The sequence below is a fragment of the Bos taurus genome, chromosome 3 (assembly GCF_002263795.3).
Source record: "Bos taurus isolate L1 Dominette 01449 registration number 42190680 breed Hereford chromosome 3, ARS-UCD2.0, whole genome shotgun sequence".
NCBI classification, from domain to species: domain Eukaryota; kingdom Metazoa; phylum Chordata; class Mammalia; order Artiodactyla; family Bovidae; genus Bos; species Bos taurus.
The window spans coordinates 85609414-85623234 of record NC_037330.1 but is presented as its reverse complement, the minus strand read 5'-3'; the positions used below and the strand labels follow the sequence as shown (position 1 = coordinate 85623234).

The 13821-nt window shown below is 40.5% G+C and overlaps 1 pseudogene; it reads left to right on the top strand.

Moving 5' to 3' along the window:
* The first annotated feature begins 3809 nt into the window (after positions 1-3809).
* LOC100139588 (bridging integrator 3-like) lies at positions 3810-6173 on the top strand (annotated as a pseudogene).
* The last annotated feature ends 7648 nt before the right edge of the window (positions 6174-13821 follow it).

The following is a 13821-nucleotide window of genomic DNA, read 5'->3' as shown; positions in this document are numbered from 1 at the left end:
GACTTTTACATTTTCTGCTATTTTTAAAAGTATATCTTTGCTTTTTCTTTCTTTTTTAAAGTATATTTAGCTATAGTTTGAGGATTTTGTCTTTGTTCTTTTTATCAAATCTCGAGATTTGAAAGGTGTCTGGTTTGCTTTTAGCTCCATTCTTAGCTATGTTTATAGTTTTAAGTAACTTGATAAGACTTACATTTAATAATACAGCATCCTCAACAACAGAATTCTCTTTATTGTCTCCACTACAAAAAAATATAGTTTCATTTTCATCAACTTCTGCTCTTTTACTATATACATATATATATATATATATATATATATATATGCTGCTGCTAAGTCGCTTCAGTCGTGTCCGACTCTGTGCGACCCTGTAGACGGCAGCCCACCAGGCTCCTCTGTCCCTGGGATTCTCCAGGCAAGAACACTGGAGTGGGTTGCCATTTCCTTCTCCAATGCATGAAAGTGAAAAGTGAACGTGAAGTCGCTCAGTCATGTTTCACTCTTCGCGACCCCATGGATTGCGGCCTACCAGGCTCCTCCATCCATGTATAAAATTTTAAATTATATGTAATTATATATATATATAATTATATATTTATGTATAATATATATTTATATATAATATAAATATATATTATAAATATAATTTATATATATTTATAAAGATATAATATATATATTTATAAAGATATAATATATATAAATATATATTTATTTATAAATATGTATATTATATATAGAAATAATTTATTTTTATAACCTGGACATTTTATACCTTTCTATTATGGCTTATTTCTTGTCATTTGCATATTTATATATTTTAATTTTCAAGATACAATTTTGCAATTGTAACTGTAATTACTTAGATTTAATTGTAGGTTGCATGGGTTAGTATTCATGGCCAGGCTTTTCATATTGAACTTTACTCTCAACTATTGACTTCTTACATCTTTCTCCTTTGGATGAAGTATATCCTTAAGTGAGTTTTTAAGGAAACGTATGTAAGTAATATATCTCCAAAGACTTTATTAATGGAGATGTTAAGCTTCTTTTGATCGTGATTAAAAAAATTCACAAAATAACAGTGGCTTGAATAAGATAGAGGTTTATTTATCTTTTGTGTAAATCATTAACAGTCATATAATATAATATACTAAAATAAACTAGCGTATTTTAAGGACTGCCTGCAGCCATGCTTTGCACTTATTATCTCATTAAATCTTCAGAAAAGCCCCTGAGGTGAAATTGAGCATTCTCTCTTCTGCAGCAGGAAAACTGTGGCTCAAAGGGCAAAAGCATCTGTCTTAATGCTAGTAAGTGACAGACCTGGGAGTTGAAGTCAGCATTTTCTAGTTCTCATGTTATCCTCACTTCAGCATACTGCCTCTGAGGAATCAAGTGACGAAGTAGAGCTAAGGATAAAGTGCTGTAGGGACAGAGCTGAGCAACTGGCAATTGATAAATTCTTGGGAAGAATCTTCCAAGGAAGCATCAGACAGCAGGTGATATTGGAGAACAGACTTGAATAATTAAAATAAGTTTTCCAGGTGAGTAAGGAAGGAAAAAGCATTCTAGGCTAAGAAGGCAAGAGGTTTGTGTATGTAAGGTATTTAAGCTTTTGTTCCTTAAAGGAATTAATTTAACCTTTCTATTTCATTTCCAGACATGAAATAGGTGCTTAGTAAGAGCTTATTGACTCAATTTTATTTAGTCATTCTTTTTGTTTTATGTAGCAAACATACTATGTGCCTCTGTAATATTGTCCTAACCTAGTTGCCCCTGTAATATTTTCCTACCCTATCTTAGTAAGATAACCCTAGATACTATGGAGAGAACAATGTGCCCAGATGAAAACTATGTGTAATTCCCAGTCTTCCATACAGTTTGAGGATATAAATGGAATCTCCTGTGAGGGCTTCTGGGAAATTCCCAAAAGTGCCCTTTACTACATGTTTTGATTACTGATTAGACTCATATATTTAGAGTCATGAATCTAGTGGCTTAGACCATGGGCATGGAAGTGACATGGTAGTGACAATAAAATTGAGAGACATAAGGACCCTGGGATCCTGATGGCATTGTGAGGTCACCATACCAATTCTAAATGCCTGGTTTAAAAATATGTTTTATGTGAAAAATAAATTCTTCTTGTTTATGCTACTATTATCTCTATTATCTGCTATGAGCAACCAAGTACAATTTTCAACTGATACATCCCCAATTCAGCATCCTTTCTAGGAATATAGGTGACTGGAACGCTTAAAAATAATTGTGGCTAGAAATTACTATTTGGAAAATGCACAGAAATACCACGAGAATTTCCCAGCTGGACCCCACTCCCAAGGTGGATCTCAAAGACAGTTTTATGCCAACCGTATAACCTGGAGGAGTTCCAGAAGCCTTTCAGGAAGAGAAAGTGGCTGCTGATACTGCTATGCTTTAGTGGAAGCTGAAAGGCTGGAATGATGACCTTTCAAGAAGAACAAATGTTATTAAATAATGGATTTTGTCCCACCTCCTACAACAGTCAAGAGCAAAAGGATGAAAAGGGAATCCTATTCTTCTATTAATAACTCCTCATTCAGGCTCATGCTGACAAAGCAGAAAGCAACTGTAAAATTAGCAGTTTTGCCTGCAAATTAGCCCCTTGCAAAGCCATAAAAAGAGAAAAGGAATTAAGGAAAATTCTATTAATGGAGTCAAGGATGAAAAATCAAGAGTGATAGAGCATAAATACCCAGACAACTGATAATTTTTTTTTTTAAAGAAGATATTACCCCAGTTTTAAATAGCTGCTTAGAGTTGTGTATGAAGAAGGTGTTAATTTATAGCCCCTGATCAGTGTCCTTTCTTAATGGCTTCTTGGAGCAAATCAATCAGAACTTGAAGAACACAAGGTTTAGGTTGATGTTAATAAAAACCACCCCATCTACCCTAGCTGAGATATTACTGTTCCACTTTAGAAAGGCAATGCAATACGTGAAAAGAGGTTTAATTTCAGAGGCAAAGTTAGGTTTGAATCTGGCTCTGTTCCTTCACTAGCCTGGGGAAAGTCTTCTATTGCTCTGTGCCCCTATTTTTTCTTCTATCAAAGCAGACGATGATTATGCTTCATTGTGTTAAAAGCATTCAATTAAGTACCATATAAAGAATTTGGTCCCTAGTAGGTTGTTAACAAATGTTAGTCCTTTTCTATTTTTCCTTCCTCATCAGAGGGCCAGGGACATCAAACCTCCTTGCAAACCTATGCAAAGCAGTTAAATTTAGTTCTGGGAAATTCTCCCCATAAGATCAGTCCCTACTGAGGAGCTGAACACATTTTCATAATTTATGACTGGTCTTGGGCAGTGGGCTCCCATTTGCAATTTTATGAAAATGATAAATCAATATCCAATAGTAGGGGATAATCTCAAGAAAGATACTGAGACTCTTTTTAACAACAAAAGGGGAGGGATTCCTGTCTCCAGCAAGGAGCATAGATAGGAGATCTTTGAAACTGATACAATTTGTTTTATTTTTAGCCTTGGTAGTTTTCACAGTCATAGGTATCTATACTGAAATTCTAAGAGAAAGTAAAGACTTTGAGGGCTGTGGTGAGGGGCTTGGGTGTCTTAAATCACTCCTGCTTTCTTAGTTCAAGGCAGTATTTCACATCTGAAACACACATTTTCACTCCTAGATCTGAAAAATGGCAAGATATAGACAAAGCAATTAAATCCACAATGCACCTGGAGGATGAACACTGTTTGAAAGTGGATAAATCATTAAGAAAGACCTGAACAGCACTTTAAAGTCTTTTTCTCTAATTGATGGCTGTAGCTTATAAGACTGGGCAAACAAATATAGAAAAATCTAACTGTACTAGCAACACTCATCAGGGTAAACCTTCAAATGTTGTAATGTAATCCCAGAATCATTCCTCTCCAAGCTCCAAGATCATCCTCTAAGCAAAGAGGATTTAAAGAGCCTCTTGATGAAAGTGAAGAGGAGAGTGAAAAAGCTGGCTTAAAACATCAACACTCAAAAAATGAAGATCATGACATCTGGTCCCATCACTTCATGGCAAATAGATGGGGAAACAACGGAAACAGTGACAGACTATTTTCTTGGTCCCCAAAATCACTGCAGATGGTGACCACAGTCATGAAATTAAAAGACTCTTGCTCTTTGGAAGAAAAGCTGTGACTAAACTAGATAGCATACTAAAGAGCAGAGACATTACTTTGCCAACAAAGATCTGTCTAGTCAAAGCCATGGTTTTTCCAGTAGTCTTGTATGGATGTGAGAATTGGACCATAAGGAAAGCTGAGCACCAAAGAATTGATGCTTTTGAACTGTGGTGTTGGAGAAGACTCTTGAGAGTCCCTTGGACTGTAAGGAGATCTAACCAGTCCATTCTAAAGGAGATCAGTCCTGGGTGTTCTTTGGAAGGAATGATGCTAAAGCTGAAACTCCAGTACTTTGGCCACCTGATGCGAAGAACTAACTCATTGGGAAAGACCCTGATCCTGAGAAGGATTGAAGGCAGGAGGAGAAGGGGATGACAGAGGATGAGATGGTTGGATGGCATCACCGACCTGATGGACATGAGTTTGAGCAAGGTCTGGGAGTTGGTGATGGACAGGGAAGCCTGGTGTGCTGCAGTCCATGGGGTCACAAAGAGTCAGACATGACTGAGTGACTGAATTGAACTGAAGCTCTTCATGTCTTAAGATCATAGAATCTGGGCTAGGTGGGGCTCTTAAAGTGATAATTTAAATTCCTCAACAACATCACCACTGAGTAGTCTTCCTACTTGTATTTGAGCACCTCCAGCAACAGAGAGGAACATCCTTTTGAGATAAGCTATAGCATACTAGGCAATCATTTGTGTAGAAAATATATATTCATTTCCAGTGCTGCCATCACAAACTACCACAAATTAGGTGGCTTAAAACCCATGGACAGAGGAGCCTGGTAGGCTGCAGTCCATGGGGTTACTAAGAGTCGGACATGACTGAGCGACTTCACGTTCCCTTTTCACTTTCATGCATTGGAGAAGGAAATGGCAACCCACTCCAGTGTTCTTGCCTGGAGAATCCCAGGGACAGGGGAGCCTGGTGGGCTGCCGTCTATGGGGTCACACAGAGTCAGACACGACTGAAGTGACTTAGCAGCAGCAGCAGCAGCAGCAAAACCACTGAAGTTTATTGTGTCACAGTTCTGAAGGCCAGAAGCTTGAAATCCATCACTGGCAGAGCCATGCTCCTTCTGAAACTTGTAGGGCAAAATTTTTCCTTGCTCCTAACTTCTTATTTTTGCATTGATACAACCCCCTACAAGCTTTCTTTGTATATGCAATATTCCATACATATATTTGTGTACCATACATATGTTTGTGTTGACTTTATCCCTAGCAGAATTTTTCATTCTAAGTAAAGCAAGTCTCCTTGAAAATAAAAGGAGGACTGAATTGCAGCTGAGGGCCCTGACAGCAGGGCCATGTTTATGACTCTGAAGTGAATTCCTTCCAAGATTGGCCAGCAGTGGAGAGAGACTTTGAAACAGTGTATGGAAAATTCCAGCAACTGGAAGAGCAGACCAGGAGGCTGCAAAAGGACATGAAGAGAAGCCCCAGTGCTGACTTGGCTATCAAATTGGCTGTGGAGGTGTCCTTAGACTTACTCTCTAATCCCCTCTCCAGTAAGACCAGGACTTTATGAATGTGATGGCCATCCTGGACATGGTCATGAAGTGGATGGATCCCTTTAGCCAGGGAAAGTTTAATCAGATCCAAAAGACCATGGTTGACCCCTGAAAAAGTTTGACAGTGTCTCCCAGAACCTCAACATGGTGGTGGGAAGCAGCCTTCCTATAGAGTAGGACTATAGGTGACTTCAGGACAAGATGGAGAAGTATCAGCCAAAGGAAAAGACAAGATCAGTGCTCCCCAAACTCCACCAGGCCCCAGAAGAGCTTCAGCTTGCATGGGATGACCTTGAAACCAAGATCAAACAGCTCCTGGATGAGCTACTGAGGTTCTAAAACAGCTGATTACACTCCTTCTAGCCCAGCTTTGAGTCCCTGATCCAAGAGCAGACCAGGAAATGCATAAGACCTTTGGAGACTTGACCTAACATCTTGACCAGCCTGGCCACCTGGATGAAGTTTGGGCAGCAGGAGTGGGAGACTGAGACCAAACTGAGGGAATCCAGTTGCACTCTGTCTCTGTTGTGGCTGATGACTAAATCCCTGTTCCCCTCAGAAGAGTCCTGAGATACAAGTCAGTCTCTTGAGCTTTTGACCTTTTCAAGTTTAGGCTCAGATGTCAGTACAGTGGAAGGCCCTGCCCTTGGCCCTCCAACCCATCTGCCAGGTTGGAAACAGAAGCGGCTTCTACTCTGCCTCACCAGCCCTTTGGAACAAAAATTTGGCACCAGGAAACTCAAGCAGGCTGCTCTCTCCCCACCCAATAGCAAGATCCAGGAGACATAGATAAACAGTATAGCAAACCTCCAAGGGTTTTCTTATTTCCAAACTGTCCAGAGTACATCCTGGCCTAGAGCCAGAGCAAGCTTCTAGCTTTCAGAGGGCATGGGCATTGTCATCTCACTTGAGTGGTTGAGATGACATTTGCCTCCAAAAGAACCATCCTGGAAGTCCACCTATCCTTGCCTCCTTTCCACTTCAGATTCTTTTTCCCCACTGGGAGAGTTCTATTCTCCAAGAATGTATGTATCTGGGAATTCAGTCTTCCTTCTCAGAGCTGTGGTCCTCCAGCTTTAACAAGCTCTTCCCTCCAACCTCCTAACATGACAAAGGCTGACTTAGCTCACTCCCATGCCTTTAGTTAAGTGTTAGAAAGTGCCCCAAGTCTTGTAGTTTCCCTGGGTAACTGGGATTCACCTCATGGAAGTATCCTACCATGCAAAATATCTTGGATGGATTCACAGCCTCAGAGTAAGAAGAGTAGGTTTTGTGCTGGCTTTAGGCTGGGCCAGAAAGAGAAGGCAGTGTCCTGAGGCTGATCTTCAGGGAAAAGGCACAAGGAATAGGCAGCCATGGTCTTTTGGGATAGAGTCTAGACACCTCACAGCTGCCAGGAAGAACAACTGTCTGAGGACGTTCAATGAAAGATGCATTTGGTTAGTGCAGCTGTGGATGACAGCAGACGTGGAACTGGGACCCAGGGTTTCCCGCCAGAAGCTAATGTATCTGCTCTGGGGCACTGCGTCCCGTATGGAGTTGACTGAAGACAACAAAGGAGGGGTTCAGTTCAGAAAGACAAACTACACCTTTGCAGCAGTTGGCTCAAGTAGTTAGAACTAAAATGAGAGCATGCCATTTTTGCCCACAACCCCCACTTAGGACCAATGGGGAAACACCAAATATGCTCCCGCTCAGCAATTCATAGGATGCCCATCTCCTCATCAATTTGCCTCCACCTTCCCTACACGCACAACCTCCCATCAGGTTGGACCTTCCCCCTTTGCCACCATCAAGCTTTTTAACTTCTCTGCCTACCATGGTTTTGGTCTCTGCCAAATACAAACTATGGCAGTGGCAGCCTCTCTTACTGTCAATAAGCAGTGTTTGTTCTGATAACAGGCAAATTTGGCCTTAGAGTACAGAATGAAGCACAGCAAAAGCTAATAGAGTTTTGCCAAGAGAACGCACTGGTCATAGCAAATACCCTCTTCCAACAACACAAGACAGGACTCTACACATGGACATCACCAGATGGTCAATACCAGAATCAGATTGATTATATTCTTTGCAGCCAAAGATGGAGACGCTCTATACAGTCAGCAAAAACAAGACCAGGAGCTGACTGTGGCTCAGATCATGAACTCCTTATTGCCAAATTCAGACTTAAATTGAAGAAAGTAGGGAAAACCATTAGACCATTCAGGTATGATCTAAGTCAAATCCTTTACAATTATACAGTGGAAGTGAAAAATAGATTCAAGGGATTGGATCTCATAGACAGAGTGTCTGATAAACTATGGATGGAGGTTTGTGACATTGTATAGGAGAAAGGGATCAAGACCATCCCCAAGAAAAATGAATGCAAAAAAGCAAAATGTTTGTCTGAGGAGCCCTTACAAATAGCTGTGAAAGGAAGAGAAGCAAAACGTAAAGGAGAAAAGAAAGATATACCCATTTGAATGCAGAGTTCCAAAGAACAGCAAGGAGAGATAAAGCCTTCTTCAGTAATCATTGCAAAGAAATAGAGGAAAACAATAGAATGGGAAAGACTAGAGATCACTTCAAGAAAATTAGAAATACTAAGGGAACATTTTATGCAAAGATGGGCACAATAAAGGACAAAAATGGTATGGACATAATAGAAGCAGAAGATATTAAGAAGAGGTGGCAGGAATACACAGAACTCTACAAAAAACATTTTCATGACCCAGATAATCATGATGGTGTGCTCACTCACCTAGAGCCAGATATCCTGGAATGCAAAGTAAAGTAGGCCTTAGGAAGCTTCACTATGAACAAATCTAGTGGAGGTGATGGAATTCCAGGTGAGCTCTTTCAAATCCTGAAAGATGATGCTGTGAAAGTGCTGCACTCAATATGCCAGCAAATTTGGAAAACTCAGCAGTGGCCACAGAACTGGAAAAGGTCAGTTTTCATTCCAATCCCAAAGAAAGGCAATGCCAAAGAATGCTCAAGCTACCACACAATTGCACTCATTTCACATGCTAGTAAAGTAATGCTCAAAATTCTGCAAGCCAGGCTTCAACAGTACATGAACTGTGAACTTCCAGATGTTGAAATTGGTTTCAGAAAGGGCAGAGGAACCAGAGGTCAAATTGCCAGCATCCACTGGATCATTGAAAAAGCAAGAGAGTCACAGAAAAACATCTATTTCTGCTTTATTGACTATGCAAAAGCCTTTGACTGTGTGGATCACCAAAAACTGTGGAAAGTTCTGAAAGAGATGGAATACCAGACCACCTAACCTGCCTCTTGAGAAATAGATATGCAGGTCAGGAAGCAACAGCTAGAACTGGACATGGAACAACAGACTGTTTCCAAATAGGGAAACGAGTACATCAAGGCTGTATATTGTCACCCTGCTTATTTAACTTCTATGCAGAGTACATCATGAGAAATCCTGGGCTGGATGAAGCAGAAGCTGGAATCAAATTTACCAGGAGAAATATCAATAACCTCAGATATGCAGATGACACCACCCTTATGGCAGAAAGCAAAGAAGAACTAAAGAGTCTCTTGATGAAAGCAAAAGAAGAGAGTGAAAAAGTTGGCTTAAAGCTCAACATTCAGAAAACTAAGATCATGGCATCTGGTCCCATCATTTCATGGCAAATAGATGAGGAAACAGTGGAAACAGCAAGAGACTTTATTTTTTTTGGCTCCAAAATCACTGCAGACTGTGATTGCAGCCATCAAATTAAGAGACACTTACTCCTTGGCAGGAAAGTTATAACCAACCTAGACAGAAGAGACATTACTTTGCCAGCAAAGGTCCTTCTAGTCAAGTCTATGGTTTTTCCAGTGGTCATGTATGGATGTGAGAGTTGGACTATAACAAAAGCTGAGCACTGAAGATAGATGCTTTTGAACTGTGGTGTTGGATAAGACTCTTCAGAGTCCCTTGCACTGCAAAAAGATCCAAGCAGTCCATCCTAAAGGAAATCAGTCCTGATTCATTGGAAGGACTAATGCTGAAGCTGAAAGTCCCATACTTTGGCCACCTGATGTGAAGAACTGACACATTTGAACAAATGGGACGTAATCAAACTTAAAAGCTTCTGCACATCAAAGGAAACTATTAGCAAGGTGAAAAGGCAGCCTTCAGAATGGGAGAAAATAATAGCAAATGAAGCAACTGACAAACAACTAATCTCAAAAATATACAAGCAACTCCTACAGCTCAACTCCAGAAAAATAAATGACCCAATCAAAAAATGGGCCAAAGAACTTAATAGACATTTCTCCAAAGAAGACATACAGATGGCTAACAAACACATGAAAAGATGCTCAACATCACTCATTATCAGAGAAATGCAAATCAAAACCACTATGAGGTACCATTTCACACCAGTCAGAATGGCTGCAATCCAAAAGTCTACAAGCAATAAATGCTGGAGAGGGTGTGGAGAAAAGGGAACCCTCTTACACTGTTGGTGGAAATGCAAACTAGTACAGCCACTATGGAGAACAGTGTGGAGATTCCTTAAAAAACTGGAAATAGAACTGCCTTATGATCCAGCAATCCCACTGCTGGGCATACACACTGAGGAAGCCAGAAGGGAAAGAGACACGTGTACCCCAATGTTCATCGCAGCACTGTTTATAATAGCCAGGACATGGAAGCAACCTAGATGTCCATCAGCAGATGAATGGATAAGAAAGCTGAGGTACATATACACAATGGAGTATTACTCAGCCATTAAAAAGAATACATTTGAATCAGTTCTAATGAAGTGGATGAAACTTGAGCCTATTATACAGAGTGAAGTAAGCCAGAAAGAAAACCACCAATACAGTATACTAACGCATATATATGGAATTTAGAAAGATGGTAACAATAAGCCTGTGTACGAGACAGCAAAAGAGACACTGATGTATAGAACAGTCTTATGGACTCTGTTGGAGAGGGAGAGGGTGGGAAGATTTGGGAGAATGGCATTGAAACATGTATAATATCATGTATGAAACGAGTTGCCAGTCCAGGTTCGATGCACGATACTGGATGCTTGGGGCTGGTGCACTGGGATGACCCAGAGGGATGGTATGGGGAGGGAGGAGGGAGGAGGGTTCAAGATGGGGAACACATATATACTTGTGATGGATTCATTTCGATATTTGGCAAAACTAATACAATTTTGTAAAGTTTAAAAATAAAATAAAATTAAAAAAAAAAGAAAGAAAAGACCCTGATATTGGGAAAGATTGAAGGCAGGAGGAGAAGGGGATGACAGAGAATGAGATGGTTAGATGGCATCACTGACTCAGTAGACATGAGTTTGAGTAAACTCCAGGAGTTGGTGATGGACAGGGAGGCCTGGCTGTGCTGCATGGGGTCGCAAAGAGCGAGACACGACTGATTGACTGAACTGAACTGAACTGTTGTCATTTGGGTGGTCTTTGTGTGCCTCTACCAAGATTATTGAAATTAAAAGACGCTTACTCCTTGGAAGGAAAGTTATGACCAACCTAGATAGCATATTCAATAGCAGAGACATTACTTTGCCAACAAAGGTTCGTCTAGTCAAGGCTATGGTTTTTCCTGTGGTCATGTATGGATGTGAAAGTTGGACTGTGAAGAAGGCTGAGCACTGAAGAACTGATGCTTTTGAACTGTGGTGTTGGAGAAGACTCTTGAGAGTCCCTTGGACTGCAAGGAGATCCAACCAGTCCATTCTGAAGGAGATCAGCCCTGGGATTTCTTTGGAAGGAATGATGCTAAAGCTGAAACTCCAGTACTTTGGCCACCTCATGTGAAGAATTGACTCATTGGAAAAGACTCTGATGCTGGGAGGGATTGGGGGGCAGGAGGAGAAGGGGACGACAGAGGATGAGATGGCTGGATGGCATCACTGACTCAATGGATGTGAGTCTCAGTGAACTCCGGGAGTTGGTGATGGACAGGGAGGCCTGGCGTGCTGCGATTCATGGGGTCGCAAAGAGTTGGACATGACTGAGCGACTGATCTGGTCTGACCAAGATTATTAATTTGAGGAGTAAATAAAACACTCAGGATAACATGCACCCCATAAAAATATCTAGACAGGTTTTCAATATACTTTGCCTATTGATGGACTAGTTCCATTTATGAAGTTTTATAAACCAAAAAGCTTTGAATTTGATCAGGTTGTTGATTAATTCACCTCTGAAAAAGTGGCATTTAATTTTAGCTACTCAGGTGGTGCTAGCGGTAAAGAACCTGCCTGCCAATGCAGGATACGCAGGAGACTTGGGTTTGATCCCTGGGTCAGGAAGATCCCCTGAAGGAGGGCACAGAACCCACTCCAGTATTCTTGCCTGGAGAATCCCATGGACAGAGGAGCCTGGGGGGCTACAGTGCATAGGGTCTCAATGAGTTGGACATGACAGAAGCGACTTAGCATGCACACGCACTATGTTTTACAACATTTAATAGTGTTTGCAATAGGCGGCTTCTCCAGGGCTTATTCTATGCCCAATGGCATTTAGCAGATAAAACAAAGTGTATCATCTTGCCCAAAAAACACAGACAAGTCTCACTGGAGAGCCGTATGCTAAATAACTGGTACTGGTGACCAAAGTACTCCCAACCCGAATTTCCTGTCACTAATGTGAATTTCTTGCTCTGAGAGCCTGTCTTCTTGGCCACATTTTATGGTGCCAACGAAGACATGCCAGAGATTACCTCCTGTGTACCTTGGTGTTGAGCAACGCATGTGTCCAATGATGGTGGCGGGCACTATTACTATATCAAGGTAAATAAAAGTCCACTTTTTAAAAATGCCAATTCAAGATGCAAATCATGTGTACAGCATACTCAGAATGGAGTTTTGAGCAGTCTAGTATCCTGAAGACTTCCAAGCTTCAGTTACAAGGATTTGCTAGCCATCCTTGGCAATCCTGGGATCATAGATATTCCAGTCTCTGCATTTATCATCACATGGCCATATTCTTCCTGCATAAATTTCCTCTCTTCTTATAAGGACATCAGTCACATTGGCTTAAGGTCCCCCCCCTACTGCTGTGTGACCTTATCTTAACTAATTACATCTCCAATGACTCTATTTCCAAATAAGTTCACATTCTGTACTAGGGGTTAAGACTTTGAAGTTCAGCCAAACCCACTTAGTAATAAAGTGACCTTAGCCAAGTTACTTAAGCCATGGTTTCATCTTCCAAAAATAGGAATAAAATTTGAGAAAATTAAATTAATGGCTAGAGAGTGTATATCAAAAGATGATTAGCACAGGGTAGGTGCTAAAGAATGCTACTTTTTTCTTTCTTAATAAAACTTTATTGTCTGATCAGTTTATTATTTTATATATTCTCCTCAAGCAAAGATTTATTGTACACTTAATATATGCCATGTACTAAGGTATCATTCATATAGCAGAAAAAGAGATGTGTTCCTTTCCCACATAGAGGTTAATCCAACTCTATCCTGGATTTTAATTGAAGAGTTTATTTAGCAAAATGACCTTCAAGATAAGAATGTTTGCTAGCCCACAGTCTGACTATTGAAGAGTAATAAAGGGAAACAGAATCAACATGTATTGTTTATCATGTAGTAGATGCTATGCAAGATGAGTTATATAATATCTTGTTGAATTCCCCCAGATCTGGGAATGTATATTCAATTAATTAAACTGTGACTCAGAGAAGTGAAGAAAGCTGCCTGTAAGCTCTCAGCTAGTAACTACTGGAGCCACTTTCCTCTCGGCTACACCTAAGAGTCTGTGTGTTATCAGTCAGGCATTTAAGTCATCAAACTGAAGACACAGGATGTACAGATGCATGAGGAAGAATAATGGCTCAATCCTCCTTTAGTAAACCCTTGACTCTATGCATAGGGTGGTGGTTTATCTTGAAAACTGCCCGGCCACTTTTCTACCCAGTTATGGCTTTTTTAATACTCATATGACACCAATTCAAGTGAAGCTTACATTATGCCAAATTCTGCTTACTTTATGATGAATGAGTGGAGAGATCTAGTAGCACCCTCTAACCATGGTCTTTGGAAATCAGAATGGTAAGGGATGCAATCAGTGGCCACATATGTAGACTTGTTACAATATTTTGACCCCCTTAATTCTCTGTTCTAAGAAACCAAATAACTATGCATTAGCTGAAAGGTAT